Source organism: Manis pentadactyla, chromosome 8, assembly GCF_030020395.1.
Source record: "Manis pentadactyla isolate mManPen7 chromosome 8, mManPen7.hap1, whole genome shotgun sequence".
In the NCBI taxonomy this organism is placed as follows: domain Eukaryota; kingdom Metazoa; phylum Chordata; class Mammalia; order Pholidota; family Manidae; genus Manis; species Manis pentadactyla.
In genome coordinates, this window is record NC_080026.1 from 7963368 (window position 1) to 7989853 (window position 26486).

General features: G+C 40.7%; 1 protein-coding gene and 1 long non-coding RNA gene across 10 annotated transcripts in view; one reads left to right on the top strand and one right to left on the bottom strand.

The window, feature by feature from the left end:
• LOC118911840 (uncharacterized) overlaps positions 1-2534 on the bottom strand; it is a 96359-nt gene extending 93825 nt beyond the window's left edge. Inside the window, exon 1 of the long non-coding RNA XR_005024618.2 lies at positions 2307-2534. This is a non-coding gene — a long non-coding RNA (uncharacterized LOC118911840). The remainder of the gene's footprint in view (positions 1-2306) is intronic.
• Positions 2535-2715: 181 nt separating this feature from the next.
• The window catches only part of LOC118911834 (sodium channel protein type 1 subunit alpha), a 126702-nt gene continuing 102931 nt past the window's right edge, over positions 2716-26486 (top strand). For 7 of the 9 annotated variants that reach the window (XM_057505462.1, XM_057505469.1, XM_057505467.1 and 4 more), the window contains exon 1: positions 20777-21048. The gene's annotated coding sequence lies outside the window, so the exon portion shown is untranslated. Of the gene's footprint in view, positions 2815-6575; positions 6677-20776; positions 21049-21643; positions 21842-26486 lie in introns of those variants that run through there. The other 2 variants (XM_057505463.1, XM_057505464.1) reach the window with 2 other exon arrangements.

The window sequence follows — 26486 nt, forward strand, 5'->3', positions numbered from 1 at the left end:
TCTATTGCAAAAGCTGGGTAATTTTTTCCATAAAAAACTCAGACATAAAAGGAAAAGCCTTTTCCTTCTTTGGGAAGATAAATCAGCTTAAACTAATTAATCATGCTTTAGAATTTTACCAGAACTACCAAAATTATATGCTAAGGGAGAATGGATATTGGGGAAGCAACACCCTTTGCCTTAAAAACAGAGCCCCAGCTTTAATGGGATGGCAGTGGGCTCAGCTGAAAACACAATCATTCCAGCCTCCCTCATAGGAGAGATGGCATTTTTCACAGTAGGACTCATAACAGTCTTAAATCAGTCTCTAGATGATTTGGGAAATCTCTTGGAGAAAGGGTGATTTAGCTGGCACTTGCCTTTTGCCTTTTGCACATGTCCTCCACCTGGAATGTAGTCAGGATGCTGGAGGTAAGGCAGCCATTTTGAGACCACAAGGCAACAAATAAGGGGATGAAAGCCACATGCGAAGCATGGCTAAGGGGAAGGAAAAATGAGCTTAGACCTCTGTGGACTGTGGGTCTGCAGGGACTGTGAAGTCCTACCTTAATGTCACTTGAAAAACACAAAACCTCTCTTTGGCTAACCTAATAAAAGTTGCATAATCTTTGATGAGCTATCAAACCTATGCCAAGCTGATCCAATTAGATTGCAAGGAGAATGCTAAAATTTTTTTATAAGAACAGTTTCCAAGCAGGTATTTCAAAAGCATTCATTTACTTTGACAGTTATTAAACTGACATATTCATAAATGATTTTTAGGCATTCCTTAAAATGACTTCCAAAGAACTCCACCAGGCAATAAATAACCTACACAACTCTCACACATGGATTATTATGAGTGCATTTCTCCCTTCCAATTATTCATTTGGCAAACATTTACTGGGGGCCCAGGAAGCACTGTGCTGGGGGCAGGGATGCAAGGATGAAAAACAAGTGCCTGACTACAAGAGGCTCAGTTTACTTGAAAATAAGAAGACAAATCTTTCTAAAAACATTCTATTTTCCAGTTCTTTGCTGCCTATGGGTTTATTTCATGTACACCAGCTCTCCATTAGAAGACTAAGCCCAACACCACAACCAACATTAACAAAAGAAGAGGATCTGAACTACCAACATGGTACCCATCACTAGATGCTCAGATTTAGAGAAATTACTTCATAATTTGAAAACTTACTTAAATGCTGTCCCAAGATGTTCATTATAGTTGTGAGAAATAATTGAATAAACGGTGTCATTCCATCCACAACAGGACTTGTTTTTCCAAAGTCAGGCTACTGCTAACAGCAAATATTAAGTGCCACTCTACTTTGTTTTCTGTCATTTCTGTAATTAAATTGTACATCAGGCCTCTCTACCACAATTACTGACTCTTAACGTCACTGGCAAAATATCAGTAAGTATTAGGAAATCACTTCTCCACTCACCTCTTCCTCTGTGTCACCTTAGGCACATCATTTACCTTCTTTCTACCTCAGTTTCCCCAGAGGTTAAATGATGGGGTGGAACTAGATCAGTGCATTGTTGCATAGACGTAAAACTCTCTTATTTCCCTGTTGTGTTCTCAATGTGATGCCTGAGTAGACAAGTCTCCCCACTCAAAGCAGCACATTATTTGTAAATGATGCATGGCTTCTCTATTTCTGTTGCCTCAGGAATTATACATCTTAGCCCACATCTCATATCAGATCACAATTTTATATATAATTAAACACTATAATACCATCTTGTATTAATGTCACTATCACTGGACCCAGGATTGGAACAGAGAACTGGTTTTATTATTGCCAGCTTTTAATGACGCAACTTGTATTGAACACATTTGAGATCATCGGATGAGTATTAGATGGAGAGTACATTGTTTTTAATTTGCTATTTCAAAGTATTCCCTGTTTATCTAGGAGAGAGTGACTAACCTTACTTAAAAGCACAGGGATCCTCCTGCCTATTCCAAGAAATTGCTTTTGAAGTCTAGAAAAATGCTCATTATATGCCAAATCTGAATGATGAAATTCAGATGTAACTAACATATCCACACATCCAACAGTTATCTGCACACCCCACAGAGAAGTACCTGGTTTTCTTATCACTTAATTGAAAATATCTGAAATTGAAACACATTAAACTTGACCAGCTTAACCCACCCCATTCTGAATTTAATATACAAGATTAAAAACGCTATCATCTTGCTTATAACAAGGTAGTTAAGAAACATGAACATTCTACAAATCCTTTAGTTTTCATCTTACAGCCACCTCACACCTCTGGCTGTGACTCTCACACACACACACATGCCCCATACTCACCACAATGAGTTAAAGGCAGACAGAAGCTCTCGGTGGCAGCCTTTCAGTCATTACCATCCCCTTCATTTTAGGTGCCATGGCACAGTACGTTACAGCCAGCAATTTGCTCTGTTCGGTTTATTGCAAACACTGAAAGAGGTGTGTTGCTTTTGCTGGAAGATTTAGCTTTTATGCTTCTGGTCATTCTTCCCACAAAAAGAACAAGATCTGTTTCCAAGCTATTAACTCTCCTTCCAAAACATTTCAGAAGAGAAAGACAAGGTTTCATGATTTCCATGCAAACGCCCAGCCTGCCCGCCTGCCTGCAGCTGCCAATACTTCTTACTCTTGCTGGTGATGCCATTCAGCGAGCTCCCCGGCCCCGATGCTTCGTTATGTAAGGCTGTCTAGGTCAAGTGTAGGAGACACATTGCTGGCCCGTGAAAACTCATGGAACTGTTCCTCCAGATTAACACTTCAGGGGCCGTGGAAGCTGGAGGAAGCTGAGCTTTTACTACATCTTCTGGGGGTAAATATTTTTGCATGATTCAATGATTTATATGCTATAGTCTTGGCAGATGCCTGTCAGCCATGCTGAGAGGTGCAGGGAGAGATTACTAAGAGATTCCAGTTCTGTCAGCATGCTTGAATAAGTACAGTAAGTCTTCTAGCAATCCTGGTTTTAAAACACTTTAAGGAGTAAATGAATCATTAATTAGGGTTTACTAATTAAGCAGCATCTCTCTCTAACCCTGAGGATGAATGTTGATTTGACCGTTTAAGCCCTGCCTGTGATCCATTTGCTCGGAGGTGTAGGAGAGCATTATTATTAGATGGGGCTATTAGCTCAAAGGGATTTCCTGCCATTCTTGGCTGTTGCCCTTGTCTGATTGCAAATTTGCTTCCCTTGCAAATGAGCTGTATGTTTTGCTGAATGTGTCTTCTGTTGTGATTGTTTATGACAACATGAGGACAGAGCCTGCACAACCTGGCAATTGTGTGACTTCAGCAGGTAATAAATCCTGCCTACTTAGTTTCAAGGTGAATCCTGCAGTACAAGCATCGTTCGATACAAGCACTGGTTGGTGTTGGGTGACCTGCATTGGTTCAAACTGTGCTGTGTTTAGGGCACTTGGAGGCACAATCCCAGGTTTGACTTGAGTGGTTATTCCCTCTATGATTAAAAGTAGAAACAGTATAGCACTGATTCTGTTTAGATTCTCCCACTGTACCCTGTATGCGAATGAGTTAAAAAACAGGCCTCTATTGACTGCTGCAGAAAAGCCCTGGAGAAGTAGCAGGGTGAGACTGCGGCAGCTGTGGGATCTTGGCAAGGAATTTTAATAAGACTTAACCGGAGACGATGGCACCACAGATGGAAACTCATTTGAAAGACAGCTGAATGTTTAAGAAGTAGAACACAGATGCAGCACGTTGGAGAGGGCCTGGCTTTCCCTGTGCCCTTGGCAACCCAGGTTCGGAGCCCTGGACAGGATGTCCTGAGTTAGGACAAGAAAGGTGGTGTAAACTGTCTCCACTGTTAAAAAAGATAAATGGAAAACTCAGTGTTCAGTCACTGGGTGTCTCTAAATGGGACTGGCACGAGGCAGGTTGTAAAGAGCACGCTCACCAGGGGAACAGGTAGTTCTTGGGCATCTGAAATTTCTTCATTCTTTTTAACCAATGAAAGGAATGAAAATGAGTGTTAACTGAACTGAAGTTATTCTGGGGTTCTTTTCACGCTGTTGATCGTGATGAACAGTAGCACCTTGATGATTTATAATGGGAATTATTACATATAATTTTATGCTATATTTAATTAAAAATGCTCATGTTTCCCCATATAATTTGAAGAGACAGTTATGGTCCCTCAGGGCCTTATTTGATATTCCTGATGTCAATAGGCATTTCCCCATAGTCTAAGCTTGGCATAAGAGCCTCATCAGACCAGGTTTTACTCAGTCTGGCAATTAGAATATTCCATATATATGTAATGTTAAAAATAATGCATGCGTATTTAGTTGTACTTACAATCTTCAAGTTTATATATCTTTAGGATAATGCTGTTGGTACCCAAATTGTCTATAAATGATTTTCATTCAATACTGTTTTATTGGCTATTACTAAAAGGGATTCTTTTTTTCTGGTAATAAAGCTTAAAAATCTGTTAATTTCTTCGTTTCTAAAGAAGGGATTTGAGTTAAATGAGATCTAAAGTTAGTTGTGGTTCTGGCATCACAGATTGTATTTTGCTAAGTATAAATTAGCACCATTAATTTATGTTAAAGTGAGATTACATTTTTTGGTAAGATTATATTTTTGAATAACTATAATATTAGGCCAACATTTATTGGGTACCTACCAAACACTAGGCCAGTGAGTGATTCTAACAGTGTGATCTCCTGTACAGTAGGCGCAACATATTGTTAGAAATGCAGATTCCCAGGCCTCGCTCAGACTTACTGAATCAGAATTTCTGGGGTTGGATGGAGCAATTTGTCTTTTAACAAGCCCTCCAGGTAGTTGTGAAGCATGCTAAAGTTTGAGAGTCACTATGCTGGGCAGGACTTTGGTTAAATATCATGGAAATAGTTTTTACTGCATACAATCCATTATGTGTTACATAATTCTCTGTTTACCTGGTGGGCCAGATTTTCCATTTTAACCAATATTTTGTCTTAAGGGTGTATGCAATTCTTTAGTGCATCTTAAGCCTCAATTTGTACATAAGAAGCCTTGTTTTCCAACAGTTCTATTTTTAGCTTCTAAAATTACACAGTGTGATGAGAAAACACTAAAGGGCCCATCTCTTCTGTTTGCTCCCTGTGTGAGTTGGCATATGTCATGGACCTCTCTGATGTTCGATTTCTCATTTGTAAAATGGTACATTGGCTTAAATCAAGGTTTCTCAGCTTGGCACCAAAAACATTTTGGGTCAGATATCCTTTGCTGTGGGATCTGTCTTATACATCATAGAATGTGGAGCATCCCTGGCCTTACTGATAAGATGACGGTAGCAACCCTCAAGTATGACAATCAAAAATATGTCCAGACATGAACACATCTGCCCACAAGGCATGACTGACCCTCGTACCTCCTCAAGCCCTCCCTATGCCCTCTCCAAGTTTGAGAGCCATTGGCCTAGGTTAACTCCCCTGAGTAAAGGTCTATTATACTAAATAATGCAACAAATGTATTATTTCTTCTTTTGAAAGCAGGTGAGTTAAAAATTACAAGTAAATATATATTTGAGTGACCCAGGAGTAAGCTGGGGCTCTTCAATCCCTTGAACATCTAGATATAATTTTCTCAAATACCTACCAATTCCCCTCTGTGGAAGTTCAAACCCTTTTTCAACTTCTCAGGGACTTAAAATCCTGTATCCCTCCATGTCCTGGAGTCCTGGCTGCATGTGTCTACCTCATCACTCTAGAAAGTGTCCCAGATTCCATCTGTCACTAGTTTCTACCAGATTTATCCATTACAATCATCTCTCGGAGTTAATAGATGGTTTGGAGTTAAGAGTTAAATATTTGGACTCTTCCTCTTATTTTCTCTCCCTTTTCTCCCATCTCTGCTCCTCACTCTCTCCTTGAAAAATGCTCTTAGTGTCCCAAACACTCTTCTCCTTCTAGCTTGCATTGTATTCCAGCTTTCCACAGCTGTTATATCCAGATGTAAATGTCCAAATCTCACGAAGAGTTTAGAAGTTACAGGGTCTTCAGTTGAAGACCATCTCACCTTCATGAAAGGCACTGGCGTCATATTATATAATCATAAAATCATAAAGTCATGGGGCTTAAAATGAATTTAAATTCATTTACATGTCTTTAGAAGTCATATTGATATGACAGCTCTTGGCCCTTAAAATTACACATTTGCATGCTAGAGTCTCAGAATTTTATTATACCTGCCCATGAACTGTTACCTCAACAGTTCAGCAATTCTATGTGGACATTTTATGGAGTTGAAATGCATGATGGATATAGATAAGCCACACACCACACACACACACACATGCACACATGTGTTTTTCCCCAGTGTTAAAAATTCAATACACTGTACTATAAATTCAGACTGTGTTGTTATGAGATATCTGTGAATTACAGGACTAAATCTAAAATGTAGGTATAAAAAATATACCAGATAGCTATATTTTGATTAATCAAAATAACAAAAGCTTATGTTTGAATGACTGTATCTGTGTCCCAAGTCATTTTATAGACACGACCTTTTCTGAAACCTCAGCCACTGTGTAGGATTTATGCCATTACTGTTATCCTTTTACAGATAAGAAAATAAAGGCTCCAGCTCTCCAGATGCCACATCCACTTCTCTTTCCACTATTTGACAAGACAAGACTCAATAGCATATGTATTTTGAACACATTGGTGAGTATAATTTCTAACTGTTTTTTATTAAGACCTATTTCAAGGTCTTCCTGCTCCAAAGACTTTCAAAGAGTGTAAGGACTGTTATATGTTACCAATTCTTTGCTTTAGTTGCTAGGATTAATACATTTTCCTAAATTACCATGTATTTATTTGCATAATTTGTTCTGTATAGGTTTACTAAATTACTTAGTAGTTACTAAATTACTAAATATGTATTACTAAATGATCTCAATACAGCATTTGTTACACAAGTCATAGTCACATGTATTATGTCACTTAATGTCTTCAAAACCTCCAAGAGGATGGGATTGGTGCCCCCCTTAAAAGACGACGTTGAATTCAATTTAACTTAAACCTGAGCTTCAGCCGAGTTCCTGCACTGACGCAGCCACAGCTCTGTCTTCGTGACACACACTGAGCCAGCGACAGACCATCTCCTTTCACCGATATGCCCCAGTGTGTGGCACAATGTTGAACTTATACTGAGAATCAGCAAATGAGTTTGTTAAATGAATGTTGAATAATTATCATTGCCATCTAGTTCCTTTACATTTTGGACTTTACTTAACATTATTCACTCTGGTAAATTAAACAGCAACTTGCAAATGCAATTTGGAAAGAAAAGTTAAATTCCAAAGGGAAGAAGAGGTAGATTCATTTATGGCTACAATACACATTTGGAACTCTTTGCAAAGCTCAATCACTCGTGCTACTTTCCTTATTTACTTTGAGAAAAAAATCTTTTGGGTTCCATGTAGAGACTTCCTCTGAGTTACAATGTGAAAAGGTATTCACCACATCAAATATAAATTCTTCTTTTAAAATACTAGTTTCCCAACACCGGGATCTCACAGTCACTTCTGACTTTATTTGATCTTAAAGGAAATACCTGAGAAGAACTTGAAATATATTTTTCCCATTTTAGAATATCAATTCAGAAAAAAGAGTATTCTATAGTAGAGGATTAATTAAATACATAGTAAATACAATGAATTCCAAATGAACTGGTCGTATAAGTTGTCGACCTCGTCCTGCCCCAGGGGAGTCAGGGCTACAAGTTTGTTGTCAAAAAATCCCCTTCGTACCACTGCTTGTCTTTGAGACCACATGTCTCTGAAAACCTCAGTTTCTTGCACTGCCGAGGGAGAACCGTACCACCTCCTCGTCAGAATTTAAAGAGATTATGTCCAGTGGTTTATTTACATATTAAAAGTGTTCAGAAAATAATAGTTTATGATAGTATTTGGCATCATACACTCCCAGATATATCAGCCTGTCTCAGGCAGTCCATCTAGTATCTTCTGAGCAACTAGGACATTTATATCAATGTCAGGTTCTGAGACTCTAAAGATGCTGGATTTAAGGAATAGCTTTCAAAGAACTGATGAGTCAGGAGCCGGTGATCAGGCACGTGAGGCTAACCAAGGATGGACAGTTACCTGGACTCTCCCGTCCTGCCCCTCAAGATAACTTGTAAAAAATGCAATATCCTCACGTAACTAGCCAGCCGTATGTCCGTTTTTTTTTTTTTTTTACTTTTTTTTGCTTAAATGTCAGGCTCTGTTCCTAAAAATTGTATTATCCAGGTAAATAATCCTTTGAGAGATTGGAAAAGCCTAAGAAATTTAGAAGTTTTTCTTCAGAGTGGAAGGAACATCTATTAGAGGAAATGAAATTTAAAGTTACACTGATTTCACTTACTTTGAAAAATAATTTGGACCTAAAGAGAAAGCCAAACAAATTTCTTCTACCAAGCTAGGATAAATTCTTTGACAACTGAGATCCTAAATTAAATAATTCTGCAGATTTCTTCTAATTATAATATTGTGTATAAATGTGTTTAACTCTGAAATATGATAATCCAAATATCAACCAAATCCAAGATGATTAGATTTAGACCCATTTCAGGTACCCATTGATAATTAAGGAAAAACAAGTGACTCTTAATATCACCATTTTAATCATTTAGCCTGAAATGCATCATTTCTCACATATGTCTCATGTTCTGGAATATGTTTAATCAATATGCTGGTCTGTAAAAAATGAATCCTCTTTTTAAAAATGAAATTATAGTTTTCTAACAATGTGGTATTGTATTATCTTTTATGCCCAACAAGTGAAGCAGTGAAATAGGGCATCTGAAAGACATTCTGTCAGGCTTATCACAATTTGGGATGCAAGAAAAATAGATCAGTTGTCAATCTTCTATCTGAGATTTCCTAAAGAATATTGTTGTGCTTATATAATGTTGGGAAAAAGGAAAGTGGAGTAACAGTAAGAGTGTGTGGGTTTTGAATGTGGGGCTTCTAGTAAAAGCATTAGAGAAAACTTAAGATTAATCAGCGCCATGAGAACATCAGAAAAGAAAGACGAAATCCTCCCCATTTACTCAGCACTGTCCTCCTGACAATAAGCCAAACTCTCCCACACCCACACGCACCTTATCTAAAGTGGTTTTAGAAGCATATAAGCCAATTATAAGGGCACCACTAGTATTCAGTGCCTAGACAGGGAACAGATGGTCCCCTCAAACTGGAGGAAAGAAAGAAAAAGGTCATTGGTTTTAGCTTCTCAATATCATGTTCTCCCCATTTCTTGTGAAGGGGAATCTGTCTCCCCTTCGATAGCAGGTGTGACAACCCCTGTGTGACTGGCACCTGCCTGCCTACCCAAACTCTAACCACTTCCAGAGACCCAGCCTTATATGTCCATGTACATGATATTTCCCCTTTTCAGAATGCACGTTTTCTTTTCCCCCCCACACTTCATGTTTTACCTAGTAAACACCTATAGGAAAGTCCCAGGTAAAGTCAAGCCTAGATTTCACTTCTCGGTTAACAAAGAAAAACATTTGGTGACTTTTAATGATGGCAAAGTTGTGAGAAGCAGATATCTTATGCTGTGGCTGTTGTATAAAACAGTGCTACACCTTTGGAGGGAAGTCTAGCAATATTTACCAAAGTTAAAAGGCATATACCCTTCCACTCAGCAGGGCCATTGTGTGAGACTGTGTCTTAACAAAGAAAAACTTGTACAGTGAAAAAAATCTTTGTAAAGGGATGTTGCTGCCAGCATCATTTGAAATAGAAAAACAGAACAAAACCTGGAAATAACCTGTGTTTATCATGTGAACACTGGGGTGTGCCCCTCTGCATGCATACCAAAATACTCTGTATGGAATAGCAAGGAAAGAGATTGGAGATAAATTATGTAAATCAACAAGGTGTACATCTATCATCTATTTATGATATCATTTCTTTAAAAAAAGAGATGAAATATATTTCAGATGCTTGGACATACACAAGGAATTTCAAAAAGATTCAAAAGAAGTTGTTAACAATGATTGCCCCTGCAGAACGGGCCTGGGGGAAGAGAGCTGCAAAGTTAATTTTTATTTAAAGGGCCATGCAGGGTAAGTGACATTTGCAATGTTACTAGCACAGTAGGTAAGGGTTTTGCTTGGTGGAAAAGGGGAAGGGATCCCGACTCAGTCCTGGCCAGCATGCCTTCTAAAGGCAAGGAGAGGGCCTAGGGAATGGCGCGAAGGTGGCTGATTTAGTAGTTCTGGGTGCAGCAGGAGGTGGCAGGCGTCAGGAGCTGAGGCCAGGGTGGGAAGGTCACCAACGGTATTCTCCGCAGCACTGTTTCCCACACCTCACCGTGGACCGGAGTCACCTGGGGATCCCGTTCCAAGCAGACTCTGCTGTAACAGGGAGGAGGGGAGCCCAGGATTCTGAATGTCAGCAAGTTCCTGGGAAAAGCCCCGCTGCGAACCCACTGCCACAATACTTAGAGAGTATCCCACAATACTCAGAGAGTACCATGCTCATGTGTGGTTTGTGTCTTCACAAAGACGGAGCAGAGCCAGAAGGCACTTGTTTTTAGAAAACCAGCTGAGAGCGAGACACCTCATTGAGTACGTTTGCAACACGGAGCTCTGCCAAAGGGTGCTGTCAAATGCTCAGCAGCAGTGCTGTTTTTCCAGCCTCTCTGCTTGTAACAAACATAGACTTCTGGAGACTAAAGCACTGCCAGATGGAGGCAGGCTTCTCCCCTCCATTCCTCCTGTGTTTGGTTTACTTGTTGACTTGGTGAGAGTATTTCCCCACATTCGGTGGAAGATTGAAGAGTCCAAAGCGAGTGAGAAGAAAGACCTGCCACTGACCAACCTCACCCCTTGCCACATGCCACACCTCCCCCCCCAACACGTGTGGCAGAAATCCAAGCTGTAGATCTGCCACTTTGAGGACTGTCTTTCCTCTCTCGCCTCCTGCGAGTGGAATGTGAGGTGATCCAGCCTGGTGAGGGGCACCTGTGTCATCTCCCATGAGTCTGCCTTTGAATCTTGGATCCCAGACACTTAGCCAACATGATTTTGATAATGTGATGTTGCAGAGAGTTTTATACGAAACAAGACAGACAGTATAAACGTATGGGAGGAATAGGTACTCTGCAGACAATGCTGGTTTCAGAACCATGCTTAATCGTGTGGCCTTGACCAGGTTACCCGACTATTCCGAGTCTCAGTTCCCTCATCTATAAAATCATGAGAATAATAAGCTTATCTGTTTCATGAGACTGATGTGAGGTATAAAGTTCCTGGCATACATTAATTATTCTTCCTCTAATCATTATTAGAATTGATTTGGAAATAGTACTATGAATACCAATATATGCATTTCTGAGTACCTCCCATATTTAGGCTAAGGTATTAGTATTAAACAGAATCTCATCATAAAGGTTGTACTCATTTCCATAAAATTCACATATTTGTTTTTTAAGCACAAAGAAATATTTTTACCAGCAAGATGGAACACATTGCTCTTGCCCCAGTTCCCACCGCCAGCCCTTCTTCACACGCAGTAGAATTTGGACGTCGTCCTTACTGTGCTTGCAAAAGAATGGGAATTTTAATTGGTGGAGTGTGAAAGGAAACACAGGGCAGGTTCAAGAGGTCTGAGCACGGTGAGGAGGCACCCGGGGCTGTGCCGCAGTGGCGGTGCCCACATGCATGGACAGGGCAGCATCGCCCATGCCCGGCAAGAGCTGCAGGGGTGGAGGGGCCTCAGGACGGAAGGGAGTGGTGTGAGTGGTGCAGGTTCAGCTAGCAGGGGGACCGGGAGCCACTTTCCGTGGTTAGATACAATCTGGAGGCCCTTATCTTCCGGTTCTTTTGGGTTTAGCCCAAGGCAGGCATTAGTAGGAAGTTGTAGTGTCTCCCCCACCACATCCCCCTTCGCAGCCTAGGTGGCTGCATTCTTCTCCGGGGTCCCACCCAGCTCCCCTTCTCCCTGGGACCTGGTGCTCTTGTTTCTTCCTCTTGCCCTTGAAGACATTGGCCCTCCCCGTTGCTAGTTTCTGGGTGCTCTGTCAACCATCTTAACCTGTTTAGTAAACAGTTTCTCCATTAAATTATGTTCATGTAACCCTTTTCGAATGTAACATCTGTTCCCTGCCAGCACCTTGACTAAATCAGAGGTACAATTTTACAGCAAAAGATGTTCCATAGAAGGGAAACTGCAATGACCCCCTAGAGAGGAGACTGGGCAGATGATACAGATAAAGGTTCTGTGTTGTGGGGCAGAAACTGCCATGAGAAGTAGGCAGATAGTTTCTGAATTTCATCATTGCTAAAGTCTGGAAAGGTTCACATTCTGTATTTGCTTTTTTGCAGAAATTGATAAGGGTCACATCCCATATGTGTTCATTAAAGAGATGCAAACCCAGAAAGAGCTCTTTCCTGCTTATTTAGCCTGCTTTTCCCCACAGAGAGGAGGAATACAGGGTACTTTGATATAATAACAACCACCAGAATGTAAGACTCCCAGAGTCTGAGTGGAATATGGAAATAAGTATACTGGTCTCTGAGCTCCCTTCTGTATCAAGTGCCATGGACAATATTGAGACAAAGTGATTCTGTCATTTTAACATCCCATAGTGAGCAGACAAATCTGTCTTTCATCTGACTACTGATGAGCAGGTATAGGAGGCTGTCATAGGCATAGGAGTGTGGCTGCCTGGCCCCTCTGCCCCACATCTGTGGGCCCCAGTGACCCCGGGGGTGGGCAAGACAACCCAGGGCTCTGCTCTCCAACATGAACAGGGGCCGTCCCAGAAGGAGCAGCTCAGTGAACAGGCCAAAACAATTCCAAGCAACTCTGGGAGGACTAGGCTAAACGAAATCATTGCCTGACCCTCCATGCCCCTTCTTTCCTAGTCACTTACAATGTCTTCTAAAAATTTTGAAGCCCTGAAGTAGGCCTCAGATGACCTACATCCATTATTTGTCCTATAGTGAAATTCCTGCTTTTTCAAGGGAAGAGAGAAAAGATGTAACCATATGTGATCTATGTGAGTTTGAATGAATTTCTGAAGACTGGAACTGCTTAGGGATTGTGTGAAAGGTGTTGATCTCACAGAGGAACACGCAGCATCTGATTCTGATGACATATGCATACATTTGGATGGCCTTGCGATGCTCTTGGTAAAGTCAATGACTTTCTGCCTTTGAACGTGAAAGGAAAAAGATGTTGGTCAGAATCTTTTCGCGGGACAAGAACGACGTTTGCCTATGCTAAGTTATTGCAAACCTCAGTTTTATTCTATAAATAAATAGTTGTCTTCATAAATACCAGCTATTTCCTTTAGTGTAAAGAATGTCCTCTTCCTAAAAATATCTAATTAAACCTCTTCAATATGTAGATAAGTGATGTGGTAAATATTAAAAAGGTAAACTGATCTCGTGGTGCCAGTAAGTAGTCAACCATATTTTTCGTAGCACTATCTTTAAGTGACTCCTCTTCGCAAAGGGGGGAAATTGCTGAATGAAATAGATCAGGCAAAAACCAAGCATTATATTTAATTGATTTAAGAGGATGGAAAAGAGCACAAAATAGAGCCCAACATAGTAATTTAGTTTCTTATAATTGTTTGTCCATTGTCTTAATTTACATTTATGTTCCTTACTCTCTTTTAGCCTACTGTGGCAGTAGATCTGGACATAACACTTTAAATATTGTGATGTACTTCGATCTTGTTTTAGAAGACAAAGTTTTACAAATCCTTTACCTATTAAAAGAAAGAGACATAAATGTCAGGCATGGGAAACATTAAAGTTTATTTCCAAATATAAAATATAACTGTCAGATAAATGTGGTTTATCAGTCTAAAGAAACAGAAATACATTTTTAGATTACATTTTGGTTTTTCAAAGAAATTATAGAACTTCAAGAAGACTATTTGTTCGTGGATATTTCCTCTTTTTGAGTCTGCATTCCTGAAAGCTGTCAACACTACTCTGAGTACCTGGTGCTGTTGCCATTGAGCTTGAACATTTTGTGGTTAATATTTAAGATAGTAGGTGGAGCTAGATGGAAGGATGGTCACTTTCTTTATCCTTTGCTAAAACCAATGCTGGTTAGTCCATCACCTTCAACAGTTACTGTAATCATACACGTCATCTCACCCATCTCTCAGTCAGAACATTTGGGAAAATCAATTGTGGCATATATAGAAATACTCCACTCACTTCCATTCTGCTTCCTAGATGCTGGTGCACTTCCTCAATCTTAATTTCCTTCATAGTTAGACTGTAGACAAACATTCAAATGGACTTGTGTGGCATAAAACTAGCTATGTGACCTTGGACAAGTCACATTACTTATTTTGACATTATTCCTCTTGTCTGAAGTAAGAACTCTCATCTAGATGATCTCTGAGGACTTCCCAGTGACATAGTTCCTCAGTGATTATGAAAAGCATCTCTGTAAAGTAGTGGTAAGGAATTATATGTATTGACATTCTGTTTTATGAGTCTTAAAGAGTCATTTTATCCTACCTGTAAATTTTAGTGGAATTTCATTCTGCAATTTTGATTAATCAGTAGTCAGGAGCTGTTATCTAGACCATCTTCAGAAAAATAGCTTAATTCAACCAGACACTGGAACATGTTTGGGAATCATAAAGAGAAAGAGGTTAGGGGATGGAGTCAGCAGGGGGAGGTGCACAGAGAGAGGGGAGAGGGTTTGTAGCCAAAGAAGAGAAGATCCTCAGAGCAGAGGGAAGGGGGGAAGCCAAGCACTGAAGGTATGGTAGCTCCTGGCTTTTGTGGAAAGCAAGGAGATTGTTATTTTCAAAAATGTCATTGAAGTCATCCTTCATAGCTACTGATAATGTGCTCTGACACATTAACTGAAGAAAAAAAGACCAAGATAAATCAGTCCCCCAAACAACAAAGGATTGAAAATTGAAAAGTCATACAGAGCACTGAAGTGATTTTTTTTTAAAACATGGGTTGAATGGTTGTATAATAGAGAAAAATATTACATGAAGTGATAAAAAGTAATTTTGTAACTTAATGCCTTTTGGAACCAATATTGCAAGGCTGACCTCAGAAGCTTTACCTTCTTTTACAAGCTTTACATTTACATTGTTTCCCTTCAATAAATTAGATTTGTGTATTACTATGCCCATAAAAACTTCATTTGGTTGGGAATACCATTATTTCCTTCTCCAACACCAACAGCAACCTATGTAATTGAAAAAAAAAATTGCAATGAATCTTCCAGCAGGATGTAACTGCATCCCTGGAAATGATCATCTATGGCTTTGTAATTAAATTTGGCTTTCATTGCTCTGGATAGAATGGCAGGGAAAGGATGGGGAAGACTGGGGGGTCTGATCATTATGATGTGGGCCATGATAATTCCCAGGCTCCCTCACTTTACCATATGGCATTGTGCTGAGGTGGGGAAAACTTTGCCATTCATTCTTCTCTACTGCCAGTAAGAGAGAGCGAGAATCAGGAGTAATTTCAGTGAGTTTTTAGAACCTTTCTATAAAATTTTCAATATTTTCTGTGTTCCCAGAGACACAATGGTTCTACAGAGAGGTGAAAAATACTTTAGAATAGAACCAGTAAGAAAAACAATTCCAATGATTTAGGCTCAGTAGATGGAAGGTGATTTTAAAAAGACGGCAAACCTATAAGGGGAGAAACACCAGTCAGTACGAGCTTTGATTCAGTAAATTCCAGTGGGGAAAGGCCCTCACATATTTTGATGTCATGTTTGAAAAAATAGCCAGGGATTTTTGGGTGGGATTGTATGGACTTTATCGCAGTTTCAAATGTTTACCTTGTAGTTATCTACAAGATGTTCTGAAACCCACAGGTCAATTTTGGGTTATGAAGAAATCGTAGCTTTTAACTTGCTAAAAGAACTAGGTGTTTCTAGTCCTGAAAGAGCATTCTTCATTGCAGTTTCTGCATTTACTTATCTAATAGCAGGGAAATTCCATATTCATTTCTGGCTCATTTTCAAAAAGACAATCTGAGAAATCAAGATAAGAGTTCATTATTTTCTGCTGGAAAATGGTATCTATTTCTGAAATAGTGGCTGTTGTAGGCCCTGAGTTAGTAAGTGCTTGTGGGAGAGCAGCAATTGGTGGTGAATCTTTGCAGAATGCTGCATGTATTTTACAAAGGGCTGGGAAATTCACATCTACAAAAGCAAAATCCTCAAGTGGTCAATTATGCTTCCTGTGGGATCACATCAGTGTAGTGCTTTAGGTGAGTCCATTTGCCAATTGCAAGAGGCAAAGGTAGACTCTGAAGCCAGGTAGTGATACAGTGGTCTTGTGGGTTTAAAATCATATGATCTGGGTTCAAATTCTGGTTCTGGTGTTTGCTGTGTATATTGGAGTCACTCACCACTCCATCAGAAGGCCTGCCAGCCCCCACAATTGTGTGCCGTCACCATTATATCCTTTGAGACGCCATCCCAAGGTCAGACCTTCCCAGGTTCAACTCCAGGTGCCAACATCCGGATCTCTTTCCTTCAGGGAGGACTCAGATTCATGTTACTCAGGGAGCCCAGATTTCCAAACAAATTACAGGAGAATCTGTAAACATTTTCTGCTATGAAACTCATATGTCACTTATAATTCTAAGCAAGGGAATCTAGAATTCAAAACCTAGGAAGTTGACCATTGCTTTGGGGAATTTTTGGCCAAAGATCAAAAATGATCCCCTTCTCGGGGGAGCCTAGTAAACATAATGTTCTTCATGTAATTGTAGATTAATGATACCAAAAAAAAAACAAAAACCACCAAGGGCCGCACTACACAGGAAGTTCATTGGCAGGGTCGCTGCCTCAGGCCAGGACAGGTTTGGGTGATGAAACATGCCATGGACACACAGGGACGGCCCCAATCTGTCCCTACACAGGCCCTCATTCTTGCCAGAGCAAGGTGACCCTCAGGGATATGATTTCTGTGTTAACAGGACAGTATCGATGGAATGAATAGAAAGTGGTAGAGGAAAGATCAGTACCACTGTCAGTGATTGAAGACTGGGGGAAATAAACAAAGCTAAATGAAGTGCAGGGTACAAATAAATTAATAGGGAAAAAAAATGACCCTCTTCTCCCTGCTGGACCTCAAGTTCATTAAGAGTTAATTAACATTTTTTATAAGACAGCTGACTAAAAAGTTCAGAACTTCTAGAGATGGACATCGGGCAGAATGTTTTAATAACAAACTCCCTTTATTTTCTATGCTGACTATTAACTAATACTCTGATATTAATCACACTGATTTTTCAGCCTTTGATATTGAGCTCTCCTTGAACTCTTTCAAAGATTCTCCTGTCTGTCTAGAACGGACAGACAGAAAGACCTGGTACAGCGTCTTCCATCTGAGTAACCTGTCTTCCTCTTTAACATCCAAGATTGGCTGGCAATGATGATGTCCCATTAAAATATTTCCTTTCTATTTTGAGCATTGAGCAATGAACGGCTGTGGCTAACTCCCACCAGAGCCAGACCACCAAAACCGTCCAATTCTCACAACCGAGTGGACCAGAACTAGGAAAGGTTAAAGGACATCGTGTGCTCTTGTTCTCTTTCTCATATTAGAAAGTCTCATTGGAAAGGTACAGCCCAAGCCTCTTAGCCAGTCCATGCAGGCACAGGTTGAAGTGTTGTCACATAGGAAATGGCCAGTATATCCTGTCCACCTTCTGAGAGAAGATTACAGAGGATCTCCTGGAATGGCTAACATTAAGGGGCAAAATTACCTTTTCATTCTTTGAAATTGGAAACAACAGTGACAAAGAGAAAATTCTAGCTCAATAAATTAACTTCTTGCACAAAGATAAATGAAATACAAAACTCTTTACACAGGGAGTTTATAATCTGGGAGACAAAAAAGACACGTGCATAGAACTCTCTGCACAAGGTCAACAGGGAGAAGTACACTAGGGTTATGAGTTAGCCCAGGTAAAGTTTCATCTTAATATAGCTTTTGCCAACTTTTATGAATGTTATTGTAAGTGTGTACTACACTAATTCAACAAAAATTCTTTGAATTAGTGTCATTTTTGGCCTTCATGCCAGGCCTGATATGCAGAAAATTAAAGTTATCAGTATTGTTAAACTGCTTCAACTCTGATGAATGAAAATGTCTTATGTACTGAATGACAAGCTATTCACTCATTAAATGTAGTCATCGTGCAATGGGTGGGATGTTGGCCTTTATTTTCAGATTCTGTATCACAACGGCATTTATTTACTTCTACCCAATGCTTTCAGCTGGATAAGTAACCATATTCTACAATAAAACAAAGCTGTTCTGTGTTAACAAAAGGAAAAAGATTCTACCTCTTGAGAAAACGAGAAAAGACATTGTGAACGAAGCTACAGGGGCGGAAGGGTGGTTGTGTGTATTGACCACGGTGTGCCTTCTATTTGTCTCACTTGTCGAGTAAACTCCACTAACGGAGGAATTTTGATCTGATTTGTTCACTGATGTAACTTCAGAAACTGGAAAAGTGCCTGGCCTATAGCAGGTGATTGAAGAGGTGAATGAACGAAGTGTCAGGTGCCCAGAGCATGAGCACTCCCTGATGGCTTTCAAGGGGGCGCATTGGGATTCCGGCAGTGACTGAACTTGTCAGCACTTCACAGAGGAACAGAACCCAGGTTCATCTAAGCCCAGATGGAGCTGATGCGGGTCCACCATGGGACCCCAAATCAGCACAGCATCTGGATCTTGGAAAAGACCAGAGCAGGAAACAGAAATTCACTGGGAGTTCTTTGGCCCTGTCTTTGGGCACTGCCTCTTCCACACCTGGTGATTCCTTTCTCCCAGGCCCTGGCCCACCTGGTGCTGACTCTGCCTGGGGCGGGAGGGCTGCCCCACAGCTGCCAGGATCACATGTAGCAGTTCTGTTTAACTAGGGCGGATGGCCAGACGCCCTCCCCTGCTCTGGTCCTCCACAGCCTGGAGCACAAATTCACCTCTGGGCAGCAGAGAGGGAGAGCTGTTGAGGGGAACGTGATGAGAAAACACGCAAAAAATTGACCCCTATATAAGCAATTAGAAGGCATTAAAGCATGTGGCCTGGGGTATGACTTTTATGCCTGTATTCTAGACTGTCATGCTGTATATATAAAATATGATTATCTAAGATAAAATAATTCTGTGTGTCAGTTCACAGATTTCCCACTTGTCTTTATGTCTAACATCCTGGCATTATTGGTCAGATATTGGTCATCTGTCTCTCCAGCTCCTTTCAACATCACCCTGACTATCAGAGACTGAAGAACACCATTTTCCAGACACTGAATAATTTTAATTGATGCATTCATGCTAACTTGATTGGCTTTGGTGAAAATACAGGATTTTTGAGCTGGAACAGGAAATTATCTTAATTTCTTTCTTTTATAGGTGAGAAGATGGGCCCATGAGTAATTTATGAAGAGTTAGTAAATGCTTTGTGAGCACACAAATAAAAATCACATTCCTATGATTCTAGAACAGGGAAAGATAAGTGGAGTTCTGAGGATGTTGCAAAGTATAAACGGATTTGGGGACCAAGAGCCTTAGTTTTATTGCTTTGCAAGCTATACGTGGCCTTGAATAAATCTTGTAAAGTTCAGAAAGCCTCAGTATTCTCAATGGTACAATGGGAATATTATAATGATAGTAATAGTATCTTTCATATTGTCCTGTAGTAAGGAATAGAAAAATTATATATTGAAAGTGATGTCATTTAATAAATGGTAAAGCACATAGAAGATACATAGTTATCAACAATAGGCATGTTAGGTAGAAGACAACCAGGATGAAATATTTACTGCAAATTATTCAAAATGACTAAATTTGCACATAGTTAATCGTAAGCTTATGCATGACCAAATGTGAAAGACTGTTTTGGTTTTAAAGTACAGTATGTAACCCAGAAAGCTGTACTCTCAGTTTCTGCAGGTATAAATAGTTTAGCATGGATTCTCCATTGTCTTAGGAAAACCTGATAGATGTGACTTTCATTATTCTACCGGTAGGCAATCCTTAATTGGATTCAAAACATATTTACTTACTAAAACATGTTATTCTAAGTAAGTTTTAAGTACATGTCCACAAAATGGGGAAATGTATTTCAGTAAAATATAATGAAACCATAGAAATTATCTTGTTTAACCTCAGCTACAGGTAAAGATGGGGAAATGTAAGTTTTCATGGAAGCGCTCAGTGACTCACTTCAGGGCACATGCTCACTGGTGTTGAACTTGAGGTAAGACTCACACCTTATAGCTGTGCACTATAATACAGAGCCAATTATTAAGACAATGTGAAAAATGAGAAACATTTCAAGTAGATCACCAAAGAAAAGTCGTCAGTTTGTAATAAAGAGACACACACTTTTCTCCTGGTGGAATGAAAAGACAAAGTTTTATTTATAAATTCTACAATTTGTGAAGAAAGGCATAATTCATAGTTGGAATAAAGTGACACTTAAAAAAAAACAAAATGCAGAAACGATGCTTGGGCTATTTGCTATACGTATGATAGCTATTTCTACTTTTAAGCCTTTTCCGTTTTGATTCATGAAGTTTGATATGACAGAGACATTGGGAATAAAGGCGAAACAGGAGGAAGCCGTGGTGAGAGCCAAGGGCGGGACGGAAAGCGCAGCTGGGAAAGGGGTCGGCAAAGAACACGCAAACCCTGCCGGGGAGAAAATGTTTAAGATTCGGCCACTAGATGGCGATAGGATGTAAGATGCTGCCTCGACTTTTTTTTTTTTTTTTTAAAAGAAGCAGTTTGCTGATTTGTATTAGGTACCATAGAGTGAGGCGAGGATGAAGCCGAGAGGATACTGCAGAGGTCTCTGGTGCATGTGTGTATGTGTGCGTGTGTGTGTGTGTTTGTATGTTCGTCCTGCCTCAGTGAGACTGCAGCCCTTGTAAATACTTGGTCACCTTTTGCGAGAAGGAATCTGAACAATTGCAGCCGGAGGCACGTTGTCATCCTCTGGGTCTCTGGGAGATGCTCTTCCTCATTGCGGATGGGTGAATTTCCTTAATCAGGTAAGCCATTTGGGTGTTCCGTCGCGGACTTGGGCATATTTATGCCAGCCATTCCTTTGGAGAAAGAGCCCGTGGAAACAGAGTTTGAGCAGCGCAGGAAGTCCATTTTTGCATGTGAATTCAGACCAGCGGCCCCCCTCCTCCCCTCCCCCCCAACCTTCCTCGAACGGAAATCAGGTTTGTTTTGCAGTTCAGCATTTTCATACAAGATGGGATTCTTTGGCCTGAAATAGCTTGGAAGCCGGCCAGTTGTCCTGGCCTCTGCTTGCCTTCATCCTATTTAAGGCCTCCTTTGGAAGCCCCCTCCTTCAGCGGTGCCTTAGGAGCGGACTAGCTAGCTGTGAATAGAGGTCATACTGTTCCCAAGAATGGAGCAAAAATTAGATCTCAGTGCTAACTCCGCACGAGGAAAGGAGGCAGCCGGGCTGCTGCCGGAGCCTCGCCTTGCAGGGGTGTGCAGCCTCCCGAGGCCGAGGCTGGGCTGCGGAGGAGACCTGCCTCCTGCCTTGGGCGAGAGGGGACAGGGATTCATTCCTCCTAACTCTGATTCAACCACGCCAACAAAAGAGCTTGCCGGAAGTGGGAAAGAATCCCCTTTTCATGCAATGTCAAGCGGAAAACATCGAGTTCCTTTTAATTAGTCAGAGGTCACTATCAGCAATGATACTGCAGAGGTTCGGTTCCCCGTGTGCACCGTCCTGCCCTTCCAAACAGCACGAGAGCTGCCTCTGGGTGGACGTGAGGCCCTTTCAAACGTCTTTCTCATGGATTCCCTCCCTCCTACCTGTTTGAGGTATGTGTTTAAAGACCCATCCCCCTCCCCAAGCCCTAACACGTTTGCTTCTCATATTTCTTCTTGCTCCCTTCAGTTACTCACTGACAGTTGTCACTCTTGAACACACTGGTTCAAGCAGAGGGATGGTAGGTGCTTTTCGCCTGTCTGATAAAACAATTCAAGTCAAAGCAGGGTGATGATCTGTTTCTAGGTGCTTGGGACTCAATGTTTCTGAGGTGCAGTAGCAAACTTGCAGATTGCCAAACGCTGTTGCTATCGCTCCTATAAAATTGTGGTTTCTTTTTCTATGGATTTACAGGCTCACAGGGTATTTCTGATGTGTTAGTATTGTAAGAGAACATCTTTGTCCATAGAGCACTTTCGATGGTCCCAATAGAAAGATGCCAACCAGAAATAGGAAAATTCCATGCAGAGGATGGTGATTCCTGCTTTAGTTTAGTTCCTTCTGTCCAGAGCAGTGGGGAGCTTACCTTTCTAACTGCTGCAATACCTGGCATGACGGGGGATGCAACTTGGAGCTTCTGCACATTCACCCGGCGTCTGACACTGGTCTTTTCCCTCACTGTGCATTTTGGAAGCAGAATAACTGGTGAAAAAGTCCTTAAACCTTCCCTTTGTGACTGTTGCTTGTGTAACTGCTAGCAAGCCACTGCATTCCTCTTCCAGGAGCAGCACGGCAAGTTAGACCTTTTTCCACAAAGCTCCTTGAAGAGATTTTTAGTTGGTGTCTATTTCAGGAACATAATGTGTAGACAGGAATGGATGGCACAGAGATTTACGGGAAAACAATGTCGTGGAGAAGGTGAGGTAACATTATAAACCAGAACAGAACACCAGCAGCTGGTTATATCCCCTGAACCCAGCGATGGAATTAGTTTTTGTTAAACCCACTGCAACTCATTTTATGGCTTTTGTTTCTTCCCTCTTCACATTATTGATTGATTTTTTAAATAGCTCTTTAGGCAGCCAGTATATCCAGAATGTTCACACAGGTAAAAGTAATATACCGGATTTTGCTGCCAATACTAGTAGTCTCTACTGATAGGGTCCCCTCTTGCTGGGAAATTTGGTATCCGGAGACTTATTTATTAGGGCAATTTCTCTTTAAGGCATGGTCAGGGGAAGGCACACTTGGAGGCCTCATAAATTATACAGTATCCAGGAAGGCACTGGGGATCACAGCCAGGCTTCTGCATTACCAACCAGAGATACCAGGGGCAAAGTGATTGAGACCCAGAAGTCACCTCCACTGCCACCAACACAGGGAACAAAAATGCAGAATCTCCCAGAGGAATCCAGTAAGAATCATCTAGCTCCTTATGTGAAGGCACTGGCAGGGAACCCCAAGATTCAAAGAGGGATAACATATGAGCACCTTCTTGGGGTGTTGCAGACAAGGAAAGGAAAAATCTGGGGCTTGTTGGGAGTTACCGGTAGGACTTTATAGACAAGGCAGTCCCCATGGGTGCATATTAGTAGGAGGTGACACACAATAGCATCCCTCCAAAATTTTGCCTAGGGTTCCATACAAGGTATGATTTTCCTCTGGGGTAATTGGAGAGGCCAGGCCCATATCCCTCTTGCCTGTAACTACCAAGAGCACAAGGCCTGACTTGGCTACCTTAGAAGTGGGAAGAGGGGGAAGAGGTTCTGGGGAGGGTGGAGAGTGGGCACCAGGTGAGTGTGCTCCTACAGTCTTCAGCCTCAGGGTTAGTGGGGCTTTGATCTGGGAAATAACCAGTTCCCTTTGAAATTCTGATTAGTCAGTTAGGCATATTTCACCTCTCAGTTCAGATAATACTGGTGTGGGTGCAAGGAAGAAATTTACCTTCAGAACAACTGTGGTCAGAAAAAATTAAACCAAATTTCCCCAAATACCCTAAATATCCCCAAACCACCCCAAATGCTTCCTTTTCAAACTTTTCTTTTGCCCATGTTCCTAGCTTCCCATTTGTTATGCTAATCTATCAAAAGTGTATAGCATTTAGTCCATACCTGCCTCTATTCTGAGTAGCATCACACAAATGTTTTCTCAGTTCTATGAGGGGGGTACTATTCTTAATCACCCATTTATAGATATGGAATCCAAAGCACAGTGAACTTAACTTGCCCTTGGTTAGACAGCAAGTGGTGAGGCTCAGTCCTGAGCCCAGGGAGTCTGGGTTTGTATGAAGTCTTATCACCTGTGCGGTGGTGGCACGATGGCTTAGCCCAGACAGAGGAGTCGGGGTGGTGCAGTCCGGATGTGGTAGCTGTCATTCATCTGCTTTCTCACCTGCTGAAATTTCAAAATATTTGGTTTAGAATGATTCCCTAAATCGACTCCATTCATTCACTGAAAAAAAAAAAAAAGTGCCCTCCTGTAATATAGGAGAGTACCTGTTCTTGGTGCCAGAATATAGCAAATAAAACAGAATTGCTGCCCATATGGTGCTTACAGTTTAGTGGTGGAGTTCAAACAGTAGACCAACCAATGTGTAATGAAATAACAGTGAATGCCATTTTTCACAGAACTTTATTAATTGTTAAAAATTTTAACAGTTTCTAACAAAGCAGGGTAAGGTGTTCAGGGCGGAGGGAAGGGAGAACACACAAGCCTCCGAAGCATAAGGAACATCATCTGCCTTAGGAGGGACCCTGAGTGCAGAAGAAATGGAAGGAACGGGGCACATGGGTGACCGGCCAGATCTGTGCAGTCTTGGCACAGAGCTCAGGACCCGAGTTGTCCCTGGCCTTTATATAAACAAATCTAGGAGAATATCAAGTACATTTAAATTTCACATAAAATGATGACAAATTACTGGTCTAAAAACAAATCTAAACCAGTCGTTTACACACACACACAAAGTTTTGACAATTTATGAAGTTCTGTGAAAAATAGTATAGTGTCTAGAATGCAGTGAAATTGGCTCAAGAAATGTTTAAAAGGCACTATTTGATGAAAAATCAATTTGAATGAGATTATTGGTTAGATGCTACAAACTATTAGTTAAAAAAATCCCGAGCCACCTGTTCATCTTGCTCAAACTTAGACACTTCGCCCTGGAAGGACTCCCTCGAGGAGGGGTGGGCTGGGAGCAGACGTTAAGGACGGAAACCAGTCTGTGCATCGCCTAGGAAGGTCAGGACACAGTAGGTGCTCAGTGGTGTTTGAATAGATCATGTTCTGCAAATGAATGAATAGGAGTGTGATTTCAAAATGGTATGGTAAAAAAGAAACATCAGCTTTCATTTTTATCTATATTAAACCTTCTGTTGTTACATTTTTAGTCCTTCAAAATTCATATTCTAATGTTTCTCTTTCTACATTTCCTCGCTGTTGGTTCTGACCTCCTCTCAGTTACCTATGGACAGTAGTTCCTCTCTAGCAAATGTGAGTTTTTCTTCTGACTTAGAATAAACCTTACAAGGGGCAAAGTCCTTGCCCTCTCTTATGGCCTCTTCTGTCTTAGGTGCTCTGTTTATAGGGTTGGCTTGAATTTTGATGAAGTATCTGTAATCTTTGGCTGTAATTTTTTTCTTTTGCGATTTGTGCTTTTATATCATATATAAGGAAACATTGCCTAATCTAAATTCATGAAAATTTACTTCTATGTTTTTCTCTGAGTTTCAGAATTTTAGCTCTTCCATTTATGTCGTGATCTATTTCGTTAGTTTTGGTATGTAGTGTGAGTCAGGGGTTCAACTTCATTCTTTTGGATATTGACATCCAATTGCCCCAACACCATTTGTTGAAAAGACTATTTTTCTTTATTAAATTGTCATGCTAATCTTGTTGACCATGCCATATTTTACATGCATCTACTTTTTTAGCATCAATTATTTTATACACTGGCAGCTATGAATGATCTTTCTTTAAGTAAAGAACAGTGAGATTCTCCCTCCTTGAAAATCCACATAACTTACAGTATGAGAAAATTGGCCTATAAACCCTCAAGTGTCAAACTCTTTTTAAACTAACTTAATGTCAAAATTTTTCTTACTGTGAATTGAAAGCACATTCATTTTTTACTCTATTGGACATTTAAGGAGGTAATGCTGTACAGTTCAGTAATGATCTAATGTTCAAGAACAATTAGTAGTTATTTCTAAGAGACATCTCTACTGTTTAGCATATGCCATCCCAAACCCTACAGACATCCACCTTCTTTATAATATATGTCACTCGTCTGCTTCTGTTTCATAAACACCACTTGGAGGAAACTATTGGACTTGAGATAGAAGAGTGCCATTCCAATAGAACTGGCCGCTCTATTGGTTGGCTAGGGCTGCCGTTACAAAATACCACAGACCAAATAGCTTAAACAACAGAAATTCACCTCTCACAGTTCTGGCGGCTGGGAAGGAAGTCCAAGGTCAAGGCGTCTGCAGGTCTGTTATTTTCTGAAGCCTCTCTCCTCGAATCACTGAAGGCAGCCTTCTCACTGTGTCCTCACATGATTTTTCTCTGTGTATGTGCTTCCCTACTGTCTTTTTCTGTCCCTATGTCTTCTTCTTAAATGAACTAGTCAAATTGTGATAGGGGCCACTGTAACAATTTCATTTTAACTTAATCACGTCTTTAAAGAGCCTATCTCCAAACACAGTCACATGCTGAGGTACTAAGAGGTAGAGCTTCAAATATGAATTTTGAGGGGGACAC